Raw genomic sequence first — 13195 nt, forward strand, 5'->3', positions numbered from 1 at the left:
GAGACGGAGTCCGACTCCCGTAGGAGTCCGGACGAAGCCTTCCTGTTGTCGAGTTTGAAGATGGAGTTCGGCTCCTGTAGGAGTGCGGACGAAGCCTTCCTGTAGTCGAAGTAGGAGATGAAGTCCGGCTCCTGTAGGAGTCTGGACGAAGCCTTCCTGTAGTCGAAGTTGGAGATGAGGTCCAGCTCCCATAGGGGTCCGAACGAAGTCTTCCTGCTGCTGAATTTGGAGATGAAGTCTGGCTCCCGTAGGAGTCTGGGCGAAGCCTCCCTGTAGTCGAAGTTGGAGATGAAGTCCGGCTCCCGTAGGAGTCCGGACGAAGCCTTTCTGCTGCTGTATTTGGAGATGGAGTTCGGCTCCCGTAGGAGTCCGAATGGAGCCTTCCCGTTGCTGTAGGTCAGACGCCGGCAGAGTCCCCGAGGGGTCACTCCTGACACGAACTTCGGCTGCGGGGGTTTTACACCCAACACCAGTCCCCCTACTTCCGAGTTCGAGTTTCGATCGAAGGAAGAACAAAAAATTTTTACAGCCGAAGTCGCTTCCTTGAATTCTGCACACGACCACCCTCGAAAATCTTGGTATTTAATGTGCGCGTGCTGGAGCCTTTTTCCAATTAGGGTGATCCGAAGAGTCCTTTCGAAACTCCCACCAGGGCATAATTCTAAGCGTCACGCCATTATGGTCCGCGAACGGTCAGCCTTAGGCCGCGGTGAGTGGGACACGTGGCGGGCACTGGTTGACCTGGGGATACCTGCCACCATAACTGCGCCAGGCCCCGTTGCTTATTTAAGCCCCCGCCTTTCCTCCAGGGGCTTCACTTCGCCTGAGGGTTGACACCTTTCTCCTGCCTGAGAGTTTAGCCATCGGTGCCCTTTTCGACTCCGAGCATCCTTCGCACAAGCCTTTGCCATCTCTGCCGGCTCCCCACCGTCTTCAGTCCCCCGAGTCTCTCCGAGGGGTTCTCCCGCCGGGGCCCCCGCCCTGAGGCCAACCTTAAGAGGATGCCACAGACCAGGAAGAGTGTGAGGAGGAGAATAGCGGCCTGCGAGTTCTCCGACTGTCAAACTGTCGCTGAGGGTTCCCGTCACCTTAAAGGGGGCTCGAGGGAGAATTCCTTCAACAACAGGGGTTTAATAACGGGGACAACCGGCGAGGGCATTCTGCCTGAGAATTTTGAAGTAGCTGAACGGGGCGACACCGGTCAACGGGGCAGAGTTGTCATCACAAGCTGTGGCGAGATTCTTGACGTCGTCGGGGCCGAGGGACCAAAAGCGGTCGGCGCCGATGGTGGGGCAGCAGAACTTGTTGCGGGGATGGTGGAAGTAGCGCATGCCGACCTTGCCGGAGTACCTAGGACGGTGGTTGTCATGGAGCACACGATGGTGGCGCATGCCTCCGGCGCCATTGCGGCCTCTGGGGTACCTCCGATTTTTCTTGAAGCAGGTCATCGTCGTCGCTGTCGTTGCCTTCACTGCCCCCTGAATTCTATCCCATCTTTTTTCCCCTAGGGTTGGGGTTTCGGCAATAGAGCGGAACGAAGCGGGGGGCGAGAGGTTTATCACACGCACTGAAAAATACTGTTGAGAAGGACGGAATCGGGAAGAGAAGTCAACAGCTTGAAGTGGTCTCCGATGTATCCCTTTTCGAGTCTTGTAGCGATGTTTTCTTTTTCTGACCCTCTGGGTCTTGTAACGTTCATCTTGTTAATCGAAAAATGATAAGGAGATTTTGTTACTTTGTCCGCACCTTACGTCGAATTGCTGCCTGCCGAATTTCTTTCCTTTACCATTGTTATTGTTGTGTTCCCTTCTCTCCCTTTATCTTTTTTTTTTTTTTCGGTGTAGTCCGGAGGTTATTGGTTGTTGCCACGTCGGCTTGCCTTTCCAGTTATCCTTCTTCTTCAGCCTTGATGGCTTTATAATGTATATTTAATGAATAATATGAGAAGGGAATTTTCTGCTACCTCTTTTACTCATATGTTGAGTTGTCGCTTGCCGAGCTTCTTTCAGCCTTCGCATCGTTTGGGGGTATCCGATTGACATCGCATCGACCCATCCTTTCGTTCATGGCCACAGATTTGCCTGGGGCCACTCGGGTTTGGCGCCCCCCGTCAGGGCTCGAGCTTGGAGGTCTGAGCTCCTCGTCATCCTGAGGAAGTCGTCTTATCTCAGACTTGCATTGAGAGAAAGCTGGGATCTTGATAAGAACCCCAATCCCTGCTGAGACGAGGTTCTCTGTATTTTTGATGCTGTTTGTTTTCCATTCGTCGCTAACGTAGTCCATCGCTTTCCTTTTTAACTTTTCTCCCCTTTCCCCTTTTCCTTTTTCGAGTGGGATTTTTCCCTCTGCTCTTGGTGGGGTTGCGGGAGCCCGGCTCCCGTAGGAGTCCGGGCAGAGCTTTCCTGTAACCAGAGTTGGGGATGAAGTTCGGCCCCCGTAGGGGTCCGGGCGAAGTCCACCTACAATTAAAGTCAGGGGCGAAGTCCAGCTCCCGTAGGAGTCTAGATGAAGTCTTCTCGCGAAGAAGCCGCTGGGAAGGTCCCATTTTTCCCATCTGGTCTTGAATGACCAGGCCTTAATTGGTGTCGGGGGGGGGAGGTTCTTCCCCTATTTATGTCGTAACAGGTTACAAGTTTCAGCTTTGGTTAGGACGAAGTTCTTCTCCTGTCCCTAACGCGGTTGTAGGGGCACATATTGGCGCTGCCGGGCCTTCCCCCCCATCCGGTCTAGGTGTAACTGGGCCTTTGACTTTGCTCATGTTAGGACGAGGTTCTCCTCCTGTTCCTAACATGGCTGTGGGGGCACATATAGGTGTTGCAGGGTCTCTCCCCCCATTTGGTCTAAAGAGAATCGGACCTTCAACTTTGCTCAAGTTAGGGCGAGGTTCTCCTCCTGTCCCTAACAGGACTGTGGGGGCACATATGGGCATTGCTTGGCCTCTCCCCCCATCCGGTCTAAAGGGAACCGGGCCTTCGACTTTGCTCAAGTTATGGCGAGGTTCTCCTCCTGTCCCTAACAGGGCTGTGGGGGCACATATGGGTGTTGCTTGGCCTCTTCCCCCATCCGGTCTAAAGAGAATCGGGCCTTCGACTTTGCTCAAGTTAGGGTGAGGTTCTTCCCCTGTCCCTAACAGGGCTGTGGGGGCACATATGGGTGTTGCTTGGCCTCTCCCCCCGTCTGGTCTAAAGGGAACCGAGCCTTCGACTTTGCTCAAGTTAGGGCGAGGTTCTCCTCCTGTCCCTAACAGGGCTGTGGGGGCACATATGGGCATTGCTTGGCCTCTCCCCCCGTCCGGTCTAAAGAGAATCGGGCCTTCGACTTTGTTGAGATGAAGTTCTCCTCCCGCTTCTGACATGGTTTGTTTTGACTGTCCTGTCGACATAGGCTTGTGCCAAGGGAGTAGACATATAGATATGCAACTTTTATTTAAAATAAAGTTATCGGTAATATATTCGTAGGTTTTTCGAGCTCCATGATCGCCGGAGGTCTGCTCCTCCGAGCTCTTTGATGTAATAAGTTTCGGACCGAACCACCTCTTTGACCTCATACGGGCCTTCCCAGTTTGGGGCGAGCTTCTCTCGATCCTGAGGTTGCGAGATAGCGGCTCGTCGAAGCACTAGATCTCCTGCTCTAAACACTTTATTCTTGACCCAAAAGTTATAATAGCGGGCGACTTTCTGTCTGTAGGCTGCCATTTGAACTTGAGATACCTCCCTCTTTTCTTCCAGTAAGTCGAGGTTGGCTTTAAGACCTTACGAATTGTGATGTTCGTTGAATGCCATGACTCGCACCGACGGGAGTTTAAGCTCAATTGGGATAACAGCCTCCGTTCCGAAGGCTAAAGCAAAGGGGGTCTCCCCCGTGGGTAGTCTTTGGGTAGTTCGATACGCCCATAACACATGATAAAGTTCGTCTGTCCATGTTTCCTTCGCCTTTTCAAGCCTTGTCTTGATCCCTTGCAGTAGGGTTCTGTTGGTCACTTCAGCTTCGCCGTTCGCCTGAGGATGGGCTACTGATGTGAAGTTGTGGGAGATATTTAGATCTTCACAGAATTCGATGAATCTTGCCCCCGCGAACTGCCGTCCGTTATCAGTGATTAGGGTTCTTGGCAGACCGAACTTGCAAACGATTGACTTCCAGATGAAATCTTGCACTTTAGCTTCCGTGATTTTTGCTAGTGGTTCAGCTTCGACCCACTTGGTAAAGTAGTCAATCGCTACCAGGAGGAACTTCCTCTGCCCCGACGCCACAGGAAAGGATCCAAGGATGTCCATCCCCCATTGCGCAAAAGGCCATGGGGCACTCAAGGGTGTAAGCTCAGTGACGGGCTATCTCTGGATGTTGGCATACCTCTGGCATCGGTCGTACTTTCTGACATATTCAATCGAGTCATGATGCATCGTCGGCCAGTAATATCTTTAGCGGAGCAACTTGTGGGATAAAGATCTAGCCCCCAGATGGCTTCCGCAGATTTCTTCATGCACTTCCCACAAGGCGTAGTCAGCTTCCGAAGGCTGGAGATATTTTAAAAGGGGCAAAGAGTATGATCTCTTGTACAACTTGCCCTCATAAAGGATGTATCGGGAGGCTTGATTTTGGAGCTTCCGAGCTTCTTTCGCATCCTGGGGGAGGACCCCGTCTCTGAGATATGTTATCAGGGGGTCGACCCAACTGGGCTCGTGGTCAATTTTCAACACGGACCATGATTCTTCCGTACTTGGGCACTTGAGCACTTCAAAGAGAACACCCTTAGATAATTCGGCCGGAGCCAGCGTTGCCAGCTTGAAGAGGAGGTCGGCCCTGGTATTTTCCATTCTCGGGATCTGCCTGATGTTGAAGCCGCTGAAGGCGGAGATGAGCTCCTTTACCTTTTCAAGATATTTAGCCATGCTGTCCTCCCATGCTTCGTAATTTTCGTTGACTTGTCCCACTACTAGTTGGGAGTCGCTGTGGACCTGGAGCCGATCTATTCCCAGCTCTTTGGCGATCCTCAGTCCCGCGATCAGAGCTTCATATTCTACTCCATTGTTTGTTGCGGGGAACTCGAAGCGCAGAGCGTACTCCCCGACGACTCCCTCTGGACTGATCAAGATTAGGCTCGCGCCTGCGCCTGACGTGTTGGAAGACCCATCCACATAGAGGGCCCAAAAGCAACCAGAGGGATCTACTTCTTCTTTGGGGGAGTTCGGTCGGGACTCCAGGTCGTCAATTCCACCTTGTTCAAGTTCGGCCTCCTCTGGGATAGTACACTCCACTATGAAATCTGCTAATATCTGGACCTTCGCTGCTGGCCTGGGTCGATAGTTGATGTCGAATTCTGTGAGCTCGATCGCCCATTTTGCCATCCTCCCGGAGGCATTGGTCCGGTGTAGAATCGCCTTGATCGGTTGGTCGGTGAGCAGCGTTACTGTGTGCCCTTGAAAGTAGGGTCGGAGCCTCTGAGCTGCAATCAACAGGGCGTAAGTCAGTTTTTCTAATTTGGTATACCTAGTCTCGGCGTCTCTCAACGCGTGACTGACGTAGTAGATCGACCGTTGGACTTTTGCTTCTTCTTGGACAAGGACTGTCGCGAGAGCCATGGGAGAGACCGCCAGGTATAAAAATAGTTAATCCAGGCTCTGGCTTCGCCAACAGTGGAGGTGAGCCGAGGTAGCTCCTTAGTTCTTCGAACGCCTGTTGGCACTCAGGGGTCCAACAAAAGTTCTTCGGTTGCTTGAGGGTTTGGAAGAAGGGTAAGCACCATTCGACCGACCTCGCGACGAAGTGGTTCAGGGCTGCTACCCTCCCTGTAAGGCGCTGAACCTCTTTTATCGACTTTGGGGCGGCCATCTCCTGGATGGCGTGAATTTTCTCCGGATTGGCTTCAATTCCGCACCCCGATACCATGAAGCCCAGAAACTTTCCTGAGGTCACTCCGAAAGCACATTTAGTCGGGTTCAGCTTCATTTTATATTTTCGAAGGGCGCCGAAGGTCTCCTCGAGGTTGGCGACGTGGTTCATGGAAGATTTGCTTTTTACGAGCATGTCATCCATGTAGACCTCCATGTTGCGGCTGATCTGCTCCTTGAAGATTTTGTTCACCAACCGCTGGTAGGTTGCGCCTGCATTTTTGAGGCCGAAAAACATGACCCTGTAACAGTAAAGGCCATGGTTAGTAATGAAAGCAGTCTTTTCTTCATCTTTCGATGCCATCCTGATTTGATTATAGCCAGAGAATGCATCCATAAAGGTGAGGAGCTCATGGCCCGAGGTCGCATTCACCAGTTGATCAATTCTGGGTAGAGGGTAGCTATCTTTTGCGCAGGCTTTGTTCAGCTTTTTGAAGTCTATGCACATCCTCCATTTGCCATTTGCCTTTTTGACTAGGACAACATTGGAAATCCAATCAGGGTAATTGACTTCTCTAATGAATCCGGCTTTCAGGAGTTTGTCCACTTCCTCGGCTATCGCCTTCTGCCTCTCTGGTGCATGACCTCAGATTTTTTCTTTCGTCGGTCGATGCTTTGGATCGACGGCCAGACGGTGCTCCATGACTTTCGCGTCAATCTCCAGCATGTCCGCTGGAACCCAAGTGAAAACATCTGCATTCTTTCATAGAAAATCGATGAGATACGTCCGCACCTCCTCCCCTAGGTTGGAGCCGATCATCGCCACATGCTCCGCATTCCCATCGTTCAAAGGGATCGGTACCAGATCTTCGATTGGGCCGCCCCTCTCTTCAGTGAGGTCGTCGCGGGCATCCAGCCCATCAACTGGACAGGGGTCGGATTGGTCGTTTCTTTGCAAGGCTATGTTGTAGCAGTGTCTGGCCAGGGCTTGATCTCCTCTGACCTCTCTGATCCCCTGGTTGGTAGGAAATTTCAACTTCAAATGGTAGGTTGACACGACGGCTCGGAGAGCATTGAGGCCAGATTGGTCGAGGATTGCGTTGTAGGCTGACGGCACCTTCACCACTAGAAAATTCACCAGAGCCCTGGATTGCCTTGGATATCGACCTGCAGCTACAGTCAAATTTACCACTCCCTCCATCGGGACAGCGTCGCCGGTAAACCCTACTAGAGGGGAGCTAATCGGCCCCAAATGGCCGTCAAGGGTGGATATTCTTGAGAAGGCGTCGTAGAACAAAATATCGGCCGAACTTCCATTGTCGACAAGAATGTGACGGACATCGTAATTTGCTATATTCAAGAAAACTACAACCGCATCGTTATGAGGGAATTGAACTCCCAGAGCATCTTCTTCAGTAAAGGTTATGGGCTCCTCAATCTTTTGTCGCTTGGGGGGTATGGCCAATACGTTGGTTGCTTCCTACCGGGATTCTCCCGGAATGGTGTTGGCAAAATTCGTCGGAGGCCGATTGTCCGACTGTTCCATGCTGGCGGTCGTTGCCGGAGGGTGTGGGGCCTGGGGAACTGGAGGTGAGGTCGGAGCCTGACACCTGGCCGTGGAGGCCGTGGATTATCGCGTGGATGCCTTGCGGGGAGGCATCGGGCAAAGACCTAGTGGTTGAAGGAGGAGCGGATGTCGGAAAAGGTGATCGGGGGTGGTCCCGTTGAGTGCTCCTTTAAGAACAAGGGTACTGCGAAGACACAGCCCTTCCTCTAGCGCCAATTCTGTTGGTGCAAAAATTCGCCTGCGTCGGAGAAGCTAGAGTCGAGGGAGTCGCGGTCGCCGCTGGGACCTGCAAAAGAAGTCTAAATCGGAGGTGGGGTTGCTCCGGCAAGACCCTCCGATGCTCAAGTCAGTTCTCTACCTCAACAAGAATGGAGTGCTCGAATAGAAATTTTAGCAGAGTTTCTAGGTAAAAAATGAGAGCTTAAAGAATAACGTATCTGGGTCCCCCCTTTTATAGGCCGGGGAAGCAACGGGTTGATAGCGATTGTTTGTAACCGTCTCATCGTGGGCCGTACGGGGCCAGGGGAAATTTATCATGAGGAGTAATGGGTGGAGTCATGGCTGTCATCATGGCTCGCCACGTGGAATCAGTTGCGGGGAGTGGAGCGGTGTTCGTTGTCGTGACTTGCCAGGGAGTAGTGGAGCCACGCAGCATCCGCCGCAGGGAGTGGAGTAGATTCGTGGCCGTTACTGCGGCCTGCCAGGGAGTGATGGGGCTGCGTAGCATTCGCCACCAGGAGTGGAGCAGATTTGCGGCCGTTATTGCGGCCTGCCAGAGGATCCAGACTTGTCGGCCGAAGTTCGGTTGCAATCTAATTTTCGCAGAAGCCCAGATAGGGATCATTTGTCAAGGAATCTCGATCGAGACCTTTAGCAGGAGCTCAGGGCAAAAGTCCAGCTCCTGTGGGAACCCGGACAAAGCCTACCTGTAGCTGGAGTCGAAGGCGAAGTCCGACTCCCGTAGGAGTCCGGACGAAGCCTCCCTGTAGTCGAAGTTGGAGATGAAGTCCGACCCCCATAGGGGTCCGGACAAAGTCTTCCTACTGCTGAATTTGGAGATGGAGTCCAGCTCCCATAGGAGTCCGGGCGAAGTCTCCCTGTAGTCGAAGTTGGAGATGAAGTCCGGCTCCCATAGGGGTCCGAACGAAGTCTTCCTGCTGTTGATTTGGAGATGGAGTCCGGGTGAAGCCTCCCTGTAGTCGAAGTAGGAGATGAAGTCCGGCTCCTGTAGGAGTCTGGACGAAGCCTTCCTGTAGTCGAAGTTGGAGATGAAGTCCGGACGAAGTCTTTCTACTGCTGAATTTGGAGATGGAGTCTGACTCCCGTAGGAGTCCGGACGAAGCCTTCCTGCTGTCGAGTTTGGAGATGGAGTTCAGCTCCCATAGGAGTTCGGACGAAGCCTTCCTGTAGTCGAAGTAGGAGATGAAGTCCGGCTCTCGTAGGAGTCCGGACGAAGCCTTCCTGTAGTCGAAGTTGGAGATGAAGTCCGGCTCCCGTAGGGGTCCGGACGAAGTCTTCCTGCTGCTGAATTTGGAGATGGAGTCCGCTCCCATAGGAGTCTGGGTGAAGCCTCCCTGTAGTCGAAGTAGGAGATGAAGACCGACTCCCGTAGGAGTCCGGACGAAGCCTTCCTGTAGTCGAAGTTGGAGATGAAGTCCGGCTCCCGTAGGGGTTCGGATGAAGTCTTCCTGTTGCTAAATTTGGAGATGGAGTCTGGCTCCCGTAGGAGTCCGGGTGAAGCCTCCCTGTAGTCGAAGTTGGAGATGAAGTCTGGCTCCTGTAGGAGTCTGGACGAAGCCTTCCTGTAGTCGAAGTTGGAGATGAAGTCCGGCTCCCGTAGGAGTCCGGACAAAGTCTTTCTGCTGCTGAATTTGGAGATGGAGTCTGGCTCCCGTAGGAGTCCAGACGAAGCCTTCCTACTATCGAGTTTGGAGACGGAGTCCGGCTCCTGTAGGAGTCCGGATGAAGCCTTCCTGTTGTCGAGTTTGGAGATGGAGTCTGACTCCCGTAGGAGTCCGAACGAAGCCTTCCTGTAGTCGAAGTAGGAGATGAAGTCTGGCTCCCGTAGGAGTCCGGACGAAGCCTTCCTGTAGTCGAAGTTGGAGATGAAGTCCGGCTCCCGTAGGAGTCCGGACGAAGTCTTCCTGCTGCTGAATTTGGAGATGGAGTCCGACTCCCGTAGGAGTCTGGGCGAAGCCTCCCTGTAGTCGAAGTTGGAGATGAAGTCCGGTTCCCGTAGGAGTCCAGACGAAGTCTTTCTGCTGCTGAATTTGGAGATGGAGTTCGGCTCCTGTAGGAGTCCGGACGGAGCCTTCCCGTTGCTGTAAGTCGGACGCCGACAGAGTCCCCGAGGGGTCACTCCTGACACGAACTTCGGCTGGGGGGGTTTTACACCCAACAATATGAATTGATCAATAATAAAAGTTATTAATCTTTTTCATCGCAAGATTATATCTTCTAATGAACTCCTATATTGTAATGAAGTCCTTAAGATTACTTTGATCAATAAAAGAGAATTTATCACGTAGTTCTTAAACTGATTCGCAATCAAATGATACGCTATTATTAGAATGATAACGATGTCAAGTAAAGATCATTGTGTGCCATATACGTTGGTTGTTCTCATAATCAAATGGTGTGGAGACACTAGTATGGCATGCAGGTGAGATGTAAGAGTACATCATCACTAAACGTGACCAACTACAAAGCACTCTGCAGTCAAGGATAGCTCACAAAAGATATGGGTATAAGTGTCCCTCCGACCTGAGATCACTATAGTAATTTGTAAGCAATTCACTGTACTTTGGTATCAAACTATCTGAGTTTATAATTCAATAATGAAAGATTTTTAGGTGCAGTCAAGTACTTGTCAAGTTGGTGCGTGAGTCAAGATGGGATTAACGTCTCTGAATTAATAGTAATAAATGTATCAATATATTTCAATTTAGAAAAATCTAAGCTCAGATAATCCATGTGATGGATTTAAAAGATTAGAATATAATGTGGATGACTTATCTATGATTGACAGTTAAATTCTAGATTGTCCTTGAACATTAGAATCAAAGGGATAAATTATACAGTAACCATATGCCAGTAGGTTCTTGAATGTTTCTTCGCTTTCATTCGAACTATCCGAATGTCAGATCACCATTGCTAGTTGGTTATATCGATTGGTTCAAAAATTTATTTCTGTGCTACCAACTTAGGTTCAAATCTATAGGATCACACTCAAAAGAAGTTTCAGAATGATCATGTGGCTAAGCAACGATTGAAAATCATTCAAGGGTTTAATCATAAATTCGATTGATGATTAACCTTATGCAAAAATTATAATAAATTTATTCATCAAGTATTAGTGAATTAATAAATGATTAATTAATAATTAAATCTTTGATTAACTTAATTTGATTAAGCAAAGAGAATTAAATGAAATCTAATTGAATTAGATTCAATTAGGTTTGATCTGATTAGGCTATGAGATTACCTAATCGCTAAGAGAGAATTATCCATGATTTGATCAGAATTTTGGTTCAATCAATTTTTAATTTGATTAAAATTTGATTAAAAATATATGAATCTAATTAGATTAAATTTTATTTATTTTATTTAGACTAAATCAGATGTGATTTGATTTGAATTCAAATAAGAAAATTAAGAGCCCATATACGATTGGACTCTCCTTCGCTTGCGCCTCCCACTTTGCACACCATTCTTCCTCACGGACAAAATTGTTTTGCATGAGATTTTTTCATGACAAAGAGTTCTTCTCCCTCTCTATCTCACATCCAAATCTAATTTGATTTTGATAAAAGGAAGGTTTTAAAATTGAATTTCAAAACATTCCTCATCAAGATAGTTTGTTCTTATCCAAATCACTCCACATGCCATCCCTTTTATTCTCTTTCTTTTGTGAAACTTTTTGAGAGAATTTTTTGTGTGAGAAATCAGATAAGGATCTGATTTCATGTGGAAAATTATGAAAGGGTGCATTCCATATTTTTGCTGGGGCATGGAATTTGTGGAAGGGCGACAATATATGGTAGAGTCCAAGATCCCTATGACTCTTCATCCCTACCTCATTACACATCAATAAAAGGAGTTTTATTTTTTATTTTAAGAATGTAAGAAATAAGAGAGAGAGGCCTTCATATTGAGAGGGGTCTTGGGTGTGATTTCATGGTGTGAAAGAAGAGGAGAGTCTTCTTCTCTTGGGTCAGCACAAAATCTGATTTCTAAGGTTTTATTCCTCAGGGCTTGGGAAGAAAGAAAAAATAAGAGAAAAATTATTTTCCTCTCTATCTTTCTTCTATCTCTTCATATCCTCCATAAGTCCATCTTCAATCTCTAGAAAGGTTTCAGAGATTTGAAGAAAAGATCTAGATTCACCAAGAAGAAGGTTTTCGTGCAAACTAGCACTCCCGAGAAGACTGATCAGATTGGGGCTTCGAGTGGATTTTCTGTAGAGGTCGGACACGTGTTTGAATGGAACCAACCAGCAAAAATCTTTTTCACTATGTCTCTCAATAGTGGCGATCATCAACACATACTCAAGTATCGAGTTCTGAAGTCAGATAGATATAGATTTGATCTACTACTTACATCTATGCGTGCAGATTTTATCATACGATTATTTCAGATTTTATATGCACCATATCATATCATAGATCCTAGAGTAGGTTGATTTGATGATTAGATCATATATATATTAGATTAATATGATTAATCTAGATGTATTTCGCTATATTTTATTTTAAAAAGTTTTAAAATACATGCATGAAATCGTCTATATTTTTTAACAGTGGTATCAGAGCTTAGGTTCATTATAACATGTTATATATACATATTAAATCTAAATTTTAATTTTATTTAGATCTGATATGTGATATCTTAGATCTAAATTTAATTAATGTTTAATCGCATAAACTGAAATAAGGTTGTCCTGCCGTAGGATTTATCCTTTACAATGAATAGGTTGTCCTAGTTTGTACTGATCGTTGATAAAATATGATTTTATATGTTGCATGTGATATTTATGATCTGATTTAGATATGATTTAAGGTTGTGATTAGATCTAATATAATTTAGATTAAATTTAAATTCAAGCATATATGATATGTGATTAGATTAGATGATCCGATTAGCAAGTACTTTGATTGGGTTGATCACCAGACTGTCCGATCATAGGAGCAAGAAGGGTTTAAAGGCCTTCTCTTTCCATTCGATGGGTTGCTCTTATGATATGTAGGGATGCCATGTAATTAAATCCCATAAAGAAAAATGCAAAGGAAAGAACTTATTTTTTTGCAAAATTCTAGATCTTGAAACTCAAGATTTGTTGTATGTGATACAAAATTATATAAAAAATAAAATATCTAATCTATATGATTAAAATTATTTTAATTATAAAAAAATAAAATTTCAAATCATAAAAAATTTTAGATATGATCTAAAAAGGTGTTTATGATTGATTTTATTTTAAGATTATGTAAAAATTTTTATATCTGAATCATGCTAGCATAATTCTGAGCCGACCTAGTTTTGAACTGAATTGACCCAGTCCCTTTGTGTAGCCGGCTCAATGTTGATTGAGTCGGCCCAATTTTAGAACAGAAAGTCTTTGCATAATATTTATTGTAAATTATTTACAAAATAAAAATATTAAAATTATTTCAAACGTAAACCTAAACCCATGTTAGTGCTGAAACTTAATTAAGAATTAAGTGTAGAATCAATTAGATCTAGAATTATGAATTAAAGATCTAATATCATTTGCATAAAATATAGAGGCATGGGTTAGCTC

This window comes from Elaeis guineensis, chromosome 14 (genome assembly GCF_000442705.2).
Source record: "Elaeis guineensis isolate ETL-2024a chromosome 14, EG11, whole genome shotgun sequence".
NCBI lineage: Eukaryota > Viridiplantae > Streptophyta > Magnoliopsida > Arecales > Arecaceae > Elaeis > Elaeis guineensis.